Source organism: Schistocerca gregaria, chromosome 4 (genome assembly GCF_023897955.1).
Source record: "Schistocerca gregaria isolate iqSchGreg1 chromosome 4, iqSchGreg1.2, whole genome shotgun sequence".
Classification (NCBI taxonomy): Eukaryota; Metazoa; Arthropoda; class Insecta; order Orthoptera; family Acrididae; genus Schistocerca; species Schistocerca gregaria.
This window is the reverse complement of record NC_064923.1, coordinates 284,939,479-284,951,693: the sequence shown is the minus strand read 5'-3', so window position 1 is coordinate 284,951,693 and position 12,215 is coordinate 284,939,479.

Genomic DNA, 12,215 nt, shown 5'->3' with positions numbered 1-12,215 from the left:
GAGGACACAGGAGGAGACAACATGAAGATTTCTCACACTGCTGGTGCTGAAGCTGTCGAGGTCTTCCTGGAGTACATTATGCAACAACCAGATCCATGCAGCACCGATGTAATGCTTGTAAAGGGGTTGCGTGATAAAGCATGCCACCATCGCGTAACACCATTGCGACAGTTAAAAATTAGAGATATGTTTCATAGTCAGTGATACGACTATATAATTATGTGTAGTATACACACAAGGACCAAGTTTTCTTTGAAAATTCATGTATTTTTTGATTTAATGAAGAATATCCTCCGTGTTTTAAAATTGTATCCATCGGTTTAATAAAGTACAGTACACTATATTCCCTATGTTTTCAAAATAAATAAAAGCAAAATAAATTAATAAAATAAGAGTAAGACATTCAATAATCCGGCACTTCCGCTAATCTGACACCCATATGTGCCAGGAATGGCCGGATTGGCGAGAGTCTAGTGTAGATGATTTCCATCAAAATATTATGTTAGTACTTAACAATTTTCATCATTACATAATCCAAGTTTACCATTTTCGTTTATGATACATGCACTTGGGGTTTGGTATTTCTTCATTTCCCCCTTAAGTATCTTATTAGACTCTTGGATACCGAAACTTCCTGGCAGGTTAGAAGTTTGTGGCACACTGGGACTAAGTCCTAGAACATTTGCCTTTCACAGGTAAAGAGCTGATTCAGTGGAGCACAAATAAACTCAGCATGCAGTATTGTTTGCAGACTCTGAATTTCCACCATCACCAACGTCTGCACCACTCATCAACTTTTTAGCATTGAATAGTGGATTTACGAATGTGGTATTATTCTTTGCAAAGCATAAGCTGAATGCAAGTGACAGTCAACTTGTCATTGTGGGCTTATCTTAACAGCATGAGTTGAATATAGTGACAATTTTTGAAAATCCACGGTTTAGTGTCATGAAAGCAGCCCTTTCAGACTGAATAGTATCAGTCGTGTCAGAACTCAATACGTATTACACAACATTCAGCGATCAAACGTCACCAGTGTTACTGAATTGCCGTACAGTATGTGTTGGGGGCTATCCAAGGACACTGAAAATATGCAACAACGAGAATGCCATGCAGTGCACTCGCTTTCAGGAATTTACACACAGAAAATTGAAGTGTGCTAGCTCAGCCATACAGTGTGCAGTGTACAAGTGTTTCGAATGGTGGCCTTGCGAGTACTGATTTTAGGAAGTTCCTAGCATGTGCTTACAGAGTTTACATGCTGCCAAACTTTAGAAGAAGTCTTTGCTTGCTAGTTAGTTACATGTTTCGCAGAGCATCTGAAAGATTCTTTTATGAAAATGATGTAAAATGAACCTGTTTACAGGATTATTTTTTAAATTAATGAATACATTATTTTATAGTCCTACTAATAGAACTACACTTAAACACAAATCCTTTCTTTTCAAGCTAAATTTTTAAATAGAAATTCGTCTTTGGAATAGAACGAGTTGTGCAGAAACGATTTAAAACTTTCTTTGCACTTCTCATACATTTATTAGATTTAAAACTTGCTTTACAACTTGTCATACATTTAATGTAATTGGGGAAATGGTCAAAAATTTTTGTTGCTTTATATGTAACTCCTTTCTGAGCCACTGATAGCTTTAATAATGGCTAATAAAGGTCTTTTTTCTCCCAGTGTTGTAGGTATTGGTATAGATACGAATTTTGGTGGGTGTTGTGCTTCAGTACACAGTACATCAGAATCATTGCCTAGCGTTGGTACAAATTACGTGCAAATTTATACTTATGTGCATAACCAACTCTATCAAAAATTAAAAAAAAATTAAAAAAGAGAAAATAAATGAAAATAAATTCAACTGTGTTTCATTTCACCAAAAACCAAAAATATGTTGAATAAAATACGCAGAAAACTTACTTGAATATAAATGGCATTTTTGAATGATTAGGTTTTTGGTAATCTAGATAAAAAGGCACTTGAGACCTATCTCAAGGAAACATTTAACAGTGGACAGGAACATGTAGATGAACCACAGCTGAAGTTTACAGGAATAACTGTTCATTCACTGACTTTACAATTCGGTTACTACTATTTAGAAGAGATTTTTAAAAAATAGAAATTAGTTCTGGAGAAATGATTTTAGCTTAAATTTAAAATTTGCTTTGTTACTTGCCAGACATTTTATGTTATTTTTAATCTAGATGAAACTTGGGCAGTTCAACTACTTCAATATCAGAGATTGAGAGACAACAGCTGTAACAAAATACCCCACATGTCAGTAAATTGTAAAAAAAATGCTTCATATCACAGCAAAAAGTGTAGCAAAATATCTCTAAAAACACGTAAATGCTGTATACCTCTATACAGAGAGCTCTCAGAACTGACTGCCTCTGACTCCCACTGAATACTAGTTGTCAAAGCATAAGATTGTACCTAGAGACGTACTTTACAGTCTAAGTTGTTGCTATGTCAGTGAGACTTTGCATCTCTTAGCTGAGAAGAAACTTAGAAGTTGAACTGATGAAATGTCAGAAGAACTGAGAGACTACTCGATTCTTGTATTTTTCAAGTGTTGTTGGATCATTTCGTTATGAGAAGAGAAATATGTGTGTAGAATGTGACTGCTCCAAAATTAAATATATACAGGTGAACTGTGTAAGATATCTGTGGGAGGGAGACTATCCCTCATGAGTGCCAGCCCACCCCATGCCACACAATACCACTATCATCTTCAGGCATAGTGCTGCACTATGCCATCCAGCTAACATCCACCTAGGTACTGGTTTCAGGTAGGGTGCCATACCATACCATGCTGGTGAAATGTACTATCCAACACATAAGGGTGGCGCTTGTGGGAGGCAGGGAAGTTATATGATTTTGCTATGGTCTGCCATGATTGTCATCTTGGCAAGTCTCCAGCTTGGATTCTATACTTAGCCCAAGTTACCTACTTCCATTATAGGAAAATAAAATAAGACACGTGAAATCTGTCAGCATGCGGACTGTATCAGTTGTGGAATGTCTGTGAGCTTCAAATAGATTCCACAACCATCACAGAACATGATGACAGTGAGAAACCTAGTAGGGTACCACTGTACTGGACCTAAGAGTTGTTTGGTACCAGCAGCAAACACTTGTGAAAACTATGAGATTGCATCTATTAAAAGCATGGGTCATATGTGAGTGATACAGAATTTGTACTGATCTGTTCTGTTGGATCTGTAGTCTGCCATAGCGGTCTGGCATAAGTCTACTGCTTGCATACAGTTAGCCAATTTTACTGTAATATAGAGGTATACGGGGTCATTCACTGCGACATGAATAATTTTATTAAGATTTTGTTGTAACGTGAGGTAGTTTGTTACAATACCATTTTAACAGAGACATTTTATTGCAGTTTTCATCAATGAATTGGTCACTTTCAAGGCATATTCCCACTTCATGTAATATATTCAAAGTCCAAACTTTGCGTGAAATATTTCAGAGCAGACTTCACAAAATCGAATGCCCTGCAACCTTGAATATATGTTAGTGCGAGGATTGTCGGAAATAATTCAAAGTCTAGCTACATTCGAACATATTTCGATGTTCCACAAGCTGGCAGATCTGCAGAACTTCTCAACGTCTGGTTGTTTCCATGCTCATCTCCTGGCACTTGCGATCTTAACTGGCAGAAGAATTCGCACACAAGTGCACTTTGTGAAAGAAACACAGCTACATTCTTCAGAAAATAACTTATAAATCCTGTGGAACATGTAAGCTCATCAATAAACACCTTGCTGAGAAACAGAAGTCCCACTCTCCCCACCAATAGATAGGAAACACAAAAACATTTCGTAAATCAGTTACACCTTTAGATTCCTTAACGGTCTCGATTTAGAAACCCATTGAAAATGTTAGATGTCTCACGTATAACACAAAACATTAACAGTTTAGGAATGCTTGAAAATCACTTAAAAATGTAATACTAGCGTGAACAATGTGTTTACAGGAAGGATGATTAGAGTGAAATGTATCGTTTATATCGATATCAAATTTGCACCATGTCAAGACCAATCTACAGTGGAAATGAGTGTCAGTTAAAGAATAACATTATTATCTATCGAAAATGTGTTAGGTTGTTATGGTTCAGCCAGTTGAGAATCTATAGGATGAATCTTCCGCAACAACAGCTACTACAATTGCAGCTAGTTGGGAACCTATCTCAATCTGTAGATCGAATCTACTGCCACTACCTTACTGAATTGGCTATGAGATCTACTGTTTCAATCTACGAAATGACTTCACCACTACAACAATCAATATTATGCTTCGACCTGCGCCAAGTCGACCACATGTTTGTACAAATATTATAGCAAGTTTTTCTGCATAAACGCCCTAATGATTGATACCAGGCTAAAATCATTCTACCGTGGTTCTAAGAGCACTCACATTAAAGTCTCTCAAGTTCGTCCAATATGGACACGTCTGGGGTGCTATTCTGCATCAGCTCTGTTTCCACAATTTACATGAATTATGTACACAGGTGGTGTTCTATACCACTGAAGACTAGATCAAAGGAAGCTTTGTCCGAACAGGTCTTGAAGAACGAACGGTATTGACCAACTGCCCATAGGCAGCACTGGATGCACGTATGGATGACCATACGGCTACCACTCCGCTGCCCCAACCGCGAATGCATGGTGGCTTTCGATTTGTAGGAAAAACCATTGGAGCTTAACGTGTCGGCCACATCAATATTAAAACGCAAGGTCACATTGACAAACTACGTGCAGAAATCTGTGGTGAACTTTTTGAAGGAGTCACATCAACACTGTCGTCAGATTCATCTGATCCGAACAATCTGGGATGCTATTCGATGACTGCCACTTGCAGCATTCAACCGATTTCGCCCATGAGGTTGGGATTTTACCTTCCGAGACTACACATATGGCTTATCGCTCTGGTGTCCTGACGCTGCACTCCAAATGATACTGAAAGACTCAAAGCTGTTGGAAATATCTTAAAGTATAACTACAGTCGAATGTATTTCAGTGTCTCTTAATCTGTCAAGCTCGTTGCATTTCTCACAATACTCACAACCTTGGCCTTTGAAAGACTTCCCACACAAAAGCGCTTATTGAGAAACACACCTGCATTCGTCAGTAATTGTTTAGAAATCCTGTAGAAACATCTGATAGCATAATTGCAACATAAAACACATAGTGGAGCAGGAGTTCTGAAACGTAAATGTTCTGTGACGTGGTTGCTCTCCTGTCGTTTGTAAAGTTGAAAACTAAGAGAATAACTACACTTGGTTCCACAATGTGAACGTTCAAAGGTAGGGGAGCAGCATTGATGCCTAAATTCTCTGGTTTTTGTAGAAAATTGATTGATGTTTGTACAATATTCGCTGATATCGACAAAAAATTCTGCGAATTTCTGTGTGTGTGCACTATGCTGTCTATGTTCCACATTAGTAGCTTGTGGAAGTACCACACCATGACAAACGATTACGGGCATGACAGCCTCTCGGAAATCAGTATCGTAGGACACTGCCACACTGGAAATAGATTTCTGACATTGGAATTTGAACAGCATAACATTCCAGATGATTAAGAATCCAGTAACCATCCAGTTCTAAAATTAAAATAGAAAAACTAAATAAACTTCTCCCTAACAGGCCATGAAGGCCCAACGGTACCGACCAGCCGCCACGTCATCCTCAGACCATAGGCTTTACTGGATGCGGATATGGAGGGGCATGTGGTCAGCACACCGCTATCCCGCCTGTATGTCAGTTTCCGACACAGAAAAAGAAAAGTGAGCCAAGTGTGAAATCATATAGCTAGATGTGGTGGGACATAGTGCCCTAGCATACAGTAGGTGAGGGACATGTGCCTACATTTTAACTGCATGACGTGACATTGATCGGTCAATACTTTCCATGCACAGGTGAAAGCAGTCTCCCTGTATAGATGCACTGTTGTGATGTCATGCAGTACGTTGAATGCTGCTGTATCGTTACAGGCACCCCACACTGCGCTCGCGAGCGGGCAATATTGTACGTGTTTGTTCGTCATACTTGCGTCGGGCGGTCGGTAGAATGTTGTGTTCGTTGTTTCTGGTTGTTGTTTCTAACATTACATACAACAGGTTATAGCGTCCCCAGTGAAATAATACGAAAAGACTTAAAAAACAGTATTTATAAAAAAGAGACATTTAAAAATTGAATAATATACATTTTTCTCATGTACCCGTAAAATAATAATTTCTCTGTGTAAGTTTCGAGGGCAAAAAAATATAAGAAAATGATCTAAAGAGACGACAAGATACGCCCTTTTGTTAATTTTTTAGCCGTCTTCACTTCTTCTCTTGTCTTGGTTGTGTGTAGACGGACATCTTGCGAGTGCTCGCAAATGTAAGCATATTTGTACTAATTAAGCAGATAATATATTGATTTAATATTATTGTACACTTTTAATTTGTAAGAGGAGATCCCGATTTCATGTCCGCCTTCCTTGAATTAACCTGCATTCGAGTAATTTACAGTTTAACCATTACGTGGAGATATTGACTTATCAAAAATTTGCGGAAGCGAAAAACTCGCCCGCTATTAGCATAATATACATTTTTTCCACAGCCGCCCGACGCTGCAGAAAATACGTAGCTTTAAGGTTCTTATTTTCAGTACCACAGCCGAGAGCCAGAGCCAGGGCTCCGACTACAATGCAGTGGTTAACGGAGGTAAGAAGAAATACTCACGCGCGTGTGTGAGCCGCAATTGTAATTAATAACTAAAGATTTTTTGCTTTAAAGTGAACTGACTAGCCGAGGAAATTGATATGAGAAGTTTATTCCATTGTTCAACTTATATACTCATGTTTTAAGATTCAGCGAGTCTAATTCCACTGAAGATCAATATTGTTAAAAAAAGGGAACTTTACAGAAGCATTTAATTGTAAATCAAAATTAGAATGAAGTATCATCGTGATTAAGGCCCACCACGTAAGCCGGCAACAATCAGCGTTACAAACAAATAATAAATTAAATTACGACGGCCGACGGACGCGAGAAGCTAGAGCAGTCACGGTTTTAACACAAGTTGGCAAACTGAAGATGTTGTAAGAGCGAAATCGGTCGTAACACAAAAAATACGTCATGGTACAGCTAAGGTGGTTTTTATTAATCATTAAAATTAATACAGGGTATTAGCTTGATATCTCCTCGGGCTTATTAATATCTTGTCCAATTTGCTTTAAATATCCCACATTAGAATACTTTTTTTTTAACACGTACATCTGTAAGTATACGACTTTCAGTATAGCAGTCAGATGAAGTTAAAGGGAAAAGTTATTCCTAAAACTGATTTTTCGTTTTTTTCCTTGTATATACACTGCCGGACAAAATATGTGAAGAGGTCGCATGTCAATGTAGCTTCACACACATACACACCATTGGCTGGTATGTAAATAATTAAAGTGGCAGTTCTCAGTGACAGGCAGAACAACCATCAGGGTGCATTAGTGTTGCTCATGTTTAGTGTTCATAGATAGCCAGGTGGGGTGTATGAGGACGTGAACAGCGTCAGATGCTGAGTGAGCACTGTGAAGCACTGGCTGAACTCTTGTGTGAGACGGCGTTATCATCATCTGACAGTTTCAGAGACATGTTATTGTGGGTCTCCATTTGGTTGGCTCGGCCAGTCGTGCAAAATCCAGATACGTGGGCCCTCAGGATGTTACAATAGTCTGATTTTTGACTGCGTGCGTACTCGTTGTCAAGGTTCCTGTAGGCAGCGCCTAACCCCCAGGGTGTGGGAAGCCAATGGGTATGTCTTGAAGTCATGTATGTTAGTGACTGAGGCATCTCTAATGGCACAACGAGATGTCACACACATCCATCGTCGTCGTTGGGCACCTCTCATGCAACGGTATATACTCATGGCATATGAATCTATAAACTGTCTGTATGATACTGAGGAACTCCAGAGACTAGCAGTAGTTGGGCCGACTTGTATAAAAATAATAATAATAAAGAAACCGAAACTGTCTCTTAAGAGATTATGTCCAAACAGTAACTGCATTAGATAGGAGCCCGTAGTACTACCGTCCAGATTATCAGTGTATCAACGTTCCGGTTAGTAGCACTCTACCAAGGGCCAAAGTGAATGTTTGGATTTTTTCCCTATAACCTGGCTGCGTTTCTGTCAGCGGCCAACCAATCAATCATCGTATTCGCGCTAAAATCGTCAACTAAGAAAACGAAACTTCCAATTGAATGCAGGCAGGAATTTGCATAAAGTATAAAAAATTGAATTTCTTCCTGTTCTTCTCACAGTAACTTATTTGTGAATTTCCAGTACTGAATATTATTTTTCTTAAAACTTAAATAAACCCAGGCAGCAATCCGTGCACTCCAAAATCTCGGCAAAAATTCTGTCCCCCACTCGCTTAAAATTAAAGTTCCTCAGATGCGAATTAGAAAAAGTTACAAGTTCCAAAAACCACTCGCTCGGGTCGGTGGTGAGATTTCAAAATTGGAAATTTTTCGCTGACGACAAACCTTCAAAGTTCATAGTTCAAAAATATTTCTTAGTGTTTGCTAGCAACATACAAGTAATTTTGTAAGTCCACGTTTAGACACTTGGGAAAATTTCAACACTTTGGAGATGCCATGCTTACAGAATTCACCACAACGAATGCGTGCGAATAATGCCAGAATCAAACCATCTGCCTCCTCTCGCCACCAAATTAAGGCTGAAGGCCCCAAAATGGCTGACCGGTATTTATATCCTCGCACTGTAAAACGAGTCAAAACATATACTTCCTTTCTTCCCGAACATATAAAAACTATAAATATATTGTTATACCTACATACTACACATGAATTTGCATTCAAATTTTCTCAGCTTTTCATTCGTGCTTTCAGTGTTTCATTAGCGTTTTCGTAAATTTAACTCTACCATGGAAAACGTTATTTGTTGTTATACAGTCATTAATAGATATACACAATTAACAGTAAGCAAACTCATACTTCCATAACTATGTTTGTTTTACAATAATGCCGCTACTTTCTAGATAAAAAGCTTTTTATGGCTACAGTTCAGTGCTTTCCCATGTGGAACACACATCCAAGCCTTCATTTCAAAACTGGTAACGTTTATAAAAATTCTGTTTTGATTATTTGATAGAGCTCAGCGGGACCTATTCATAGACACTTCGTGTATAAAAATCGGTAAAGGTGGCGTCAAATTATTAACTTTTGTAGTTGTACTACTCACAAAATATTTAACATAAAATAACATAGAAACTATATCTCGTAACGGGGGAGCGTCTGAACACTCAGAACCGTCATAATTTCCTCATTTTATTTGCGGTACTGACATTTCAGTATGTTAACGGGTTCACGCTTTTGTTCTGATACTCTATATTTATCATTTTAGCTGGTCGCTCTGGTCAGTCAAGGCGTCCTTTTCCTCCATTATTTGCCCTCAACGGCCAGGAAGCACTGGAAATTCCGACAGTGTGTTTTCAGAGCATCCTGAACGTCTGATAATCACCAGGATTTTCCGTACCTTGAGAACGAAAATGGCTCTGAACACTGTGGGACTTAACTTCTGAGGTCATCAGTCCCCTAGAACTTAGAACTACTTAAACGTAACTAACCTAAGGACATCACACACATCCATGCCCGAGGCACGATTCTAACCTGCGGCCGTAGCAGCAGCGCGGTTCCTGACTGAAGCGCCTAGAACCGCTCCGACACAACGGCCGGCTGCCTTTTTTCGATTTAGGTCTCTCAGTGCTCTGTCAAATTCTTCAGTATCAGTATCATATCTCCCATTTCACCTTCATATACGTCCTCTACCATTTCCTCAATATTGCCCTCAAGTAAATCGCCCTTCTATAGACCCTCTATATATTCCGCCAACCTTTTTGTTTTCCTTGCTTTGCTCAGTTCTGGTTTCCATCTGAGCTTTTGATATTCATACAAGTGGTTCTATTTTCTCCAAAGGTCTCTTTAATTTTCCTGTAGCCAGTATCTGTGTTACTCCAAGTGATATGTGCTTATACATACTTGCATTTGTCCGATAGCCATGACTGTTTAGCCATTTTGTACTTCCCATCGATCTCTTTTGTGAGACGTTTTTATTCGTCTTTGCCTGCTTCATTTACTGCATTTTTATATTCTCTCGTTTCATCAGTTAAATTCAATATCTCTTCTGGTACCCATGGATTTCTACGAGCTCTCATCTTTTTACCTACTTCAGCCTTGCTGCCTTCAATATTTCATCCCATTCTTCTTCTACTGTATTTCTTACCTGTGTTCTTGTGAATCTTTCCCTAATGCTATGTTTGAAACTGTCTGCAACCTTTGGTTCTTCCAGGTTATCCAGGTCCCACCTCCTTCAATTTCCACCTTTTTGCAGTTTCTTCAGTTGTAATCTACGGTTCATAACCAACAGATTGTGTTCAGAGACCAGATCTGCCAATAGAAATGTCATACAATTTAAAACCTGGTTCCCAAATCTATGTTTTACCATTACAATAATCTAATTCGAACCTGCGACCGTACCGGTCACGCGGTTCCAGACTGTAGCGCCTAGAACCGCTCGGCCACTCCAGCCGGCCCTTGAGAACGACCCAATAGCAGTTACTGGAAAAGCGCCTATATCTGAAACTTCAAAGATGGCGATGTGTGGGCAACACAGTCCCCCCCCCCCTCCACACATGGCCCGTTTTCACCCCTCTTTTGCTGTCAAACTCGCACTCGTATGGCTACGTCTCCCATTCAGTCAATTAGAAACCGTAGGAGTACAGCCGCGTCCGCTCTCAAAGTTTATTGACACTTTTTTGGGGGGCTGTACTGTCACATGGTGCGAGGAATGTTCTGGAACAACTCCACCAACGGCCAGCCACTTGGCCTAACCTCTTTTATCAATGAGCTGTCATGACCACTCTATTATTTATTACCTCATTATTGATGACCCATAATTTTTAATGATCTGTCGTATTACTGTTATAATGTACGCCTGTCTAATGTACCACCTTTATTTATTACCCAGTTATAATGATCTTCCTACAGAACCAGTATACAAATTGTCTACCACTGTCCTTTGTCTCACTAACCATCACATAGACTCCTAACCTGTGTTCTGTCTCTCATCCTATCTCCACTTCTGCCTTGTACACACACACCCGACATATCCTTCGACCTTTTATAGGTTGTTATGACCCAAAAAACAGCTGCATTCTCTCGAACATTTCTTTGTGCTCTGTACGTCGGTAGAACAACTTTCTTTTTTGCAGTTTGCAACAGAACATTATCCCCAACGGCATTTCTGCAAGTACTGCAGTTCCTGGCCACCTTCTTCCATCACTATCTACAGTTTTCGGGCTATTTGTTACAGTTTTCCTGATTTTATTCAAGTATTCCAGAATACACAAGTTTCGAGATTGCAAATACAAGATTTCAAATGTTTACAGTTACCACAGTGGCTTATTTGAACAAACTGTACTAATATTCCACATTCTAATAATTTACAGCCTACTGTGACTTAGGGAATTAACACTGAACATTGATTAGATGTATACTAAACTGGTGCTTAGATGTGTTAAAAACAATGGCCTTCACGCTATGACGCCACTATGCGGAGTCTGACAGCATGATGTTACCTTAGAATTGTAAATTACATTAGGAATTAGATACTTTTCAACAGTCATGTCCACACTATAGGTCACCAACGCGATGCAACGCTAAATTATAATGCTGTTACCACTACTTACACTAGTACGTAAATGGAGCAGCTATCCACTTTATTTGAAACGAGCATATTAAAATGACTTCTGTGACTCACACCGCGAGCGCGCACGACCCTCTGCGCCTCCTGGACGGTGTGCCAACACTCACACCGTGGTTGCCCAGCCACTGCTAGTGCAGCAGGCGGCAGCTGCAGCTGCAGCTGAAGTGTAAAACATGATTCACAGTGGTCAGAGGCACGTCCCAACTGCCTGCCGTTGCCTTCATCTGTTGTTGCACCGTTACGAGACAAAGTTATCAGGAGATACACAAGGCCAGCACGAGACAGTTCATGACTTTGTAACCTCCCCCTCACTTATCGACCTTAATGACAGTGAAAAATTAAACCGCGTGTACCTAATGGAAATTTGGGAAAAGCAAACGTCACCGAAGTTAACCTGTCGGTAAAGAGGGTGAAAAGGGTTACATA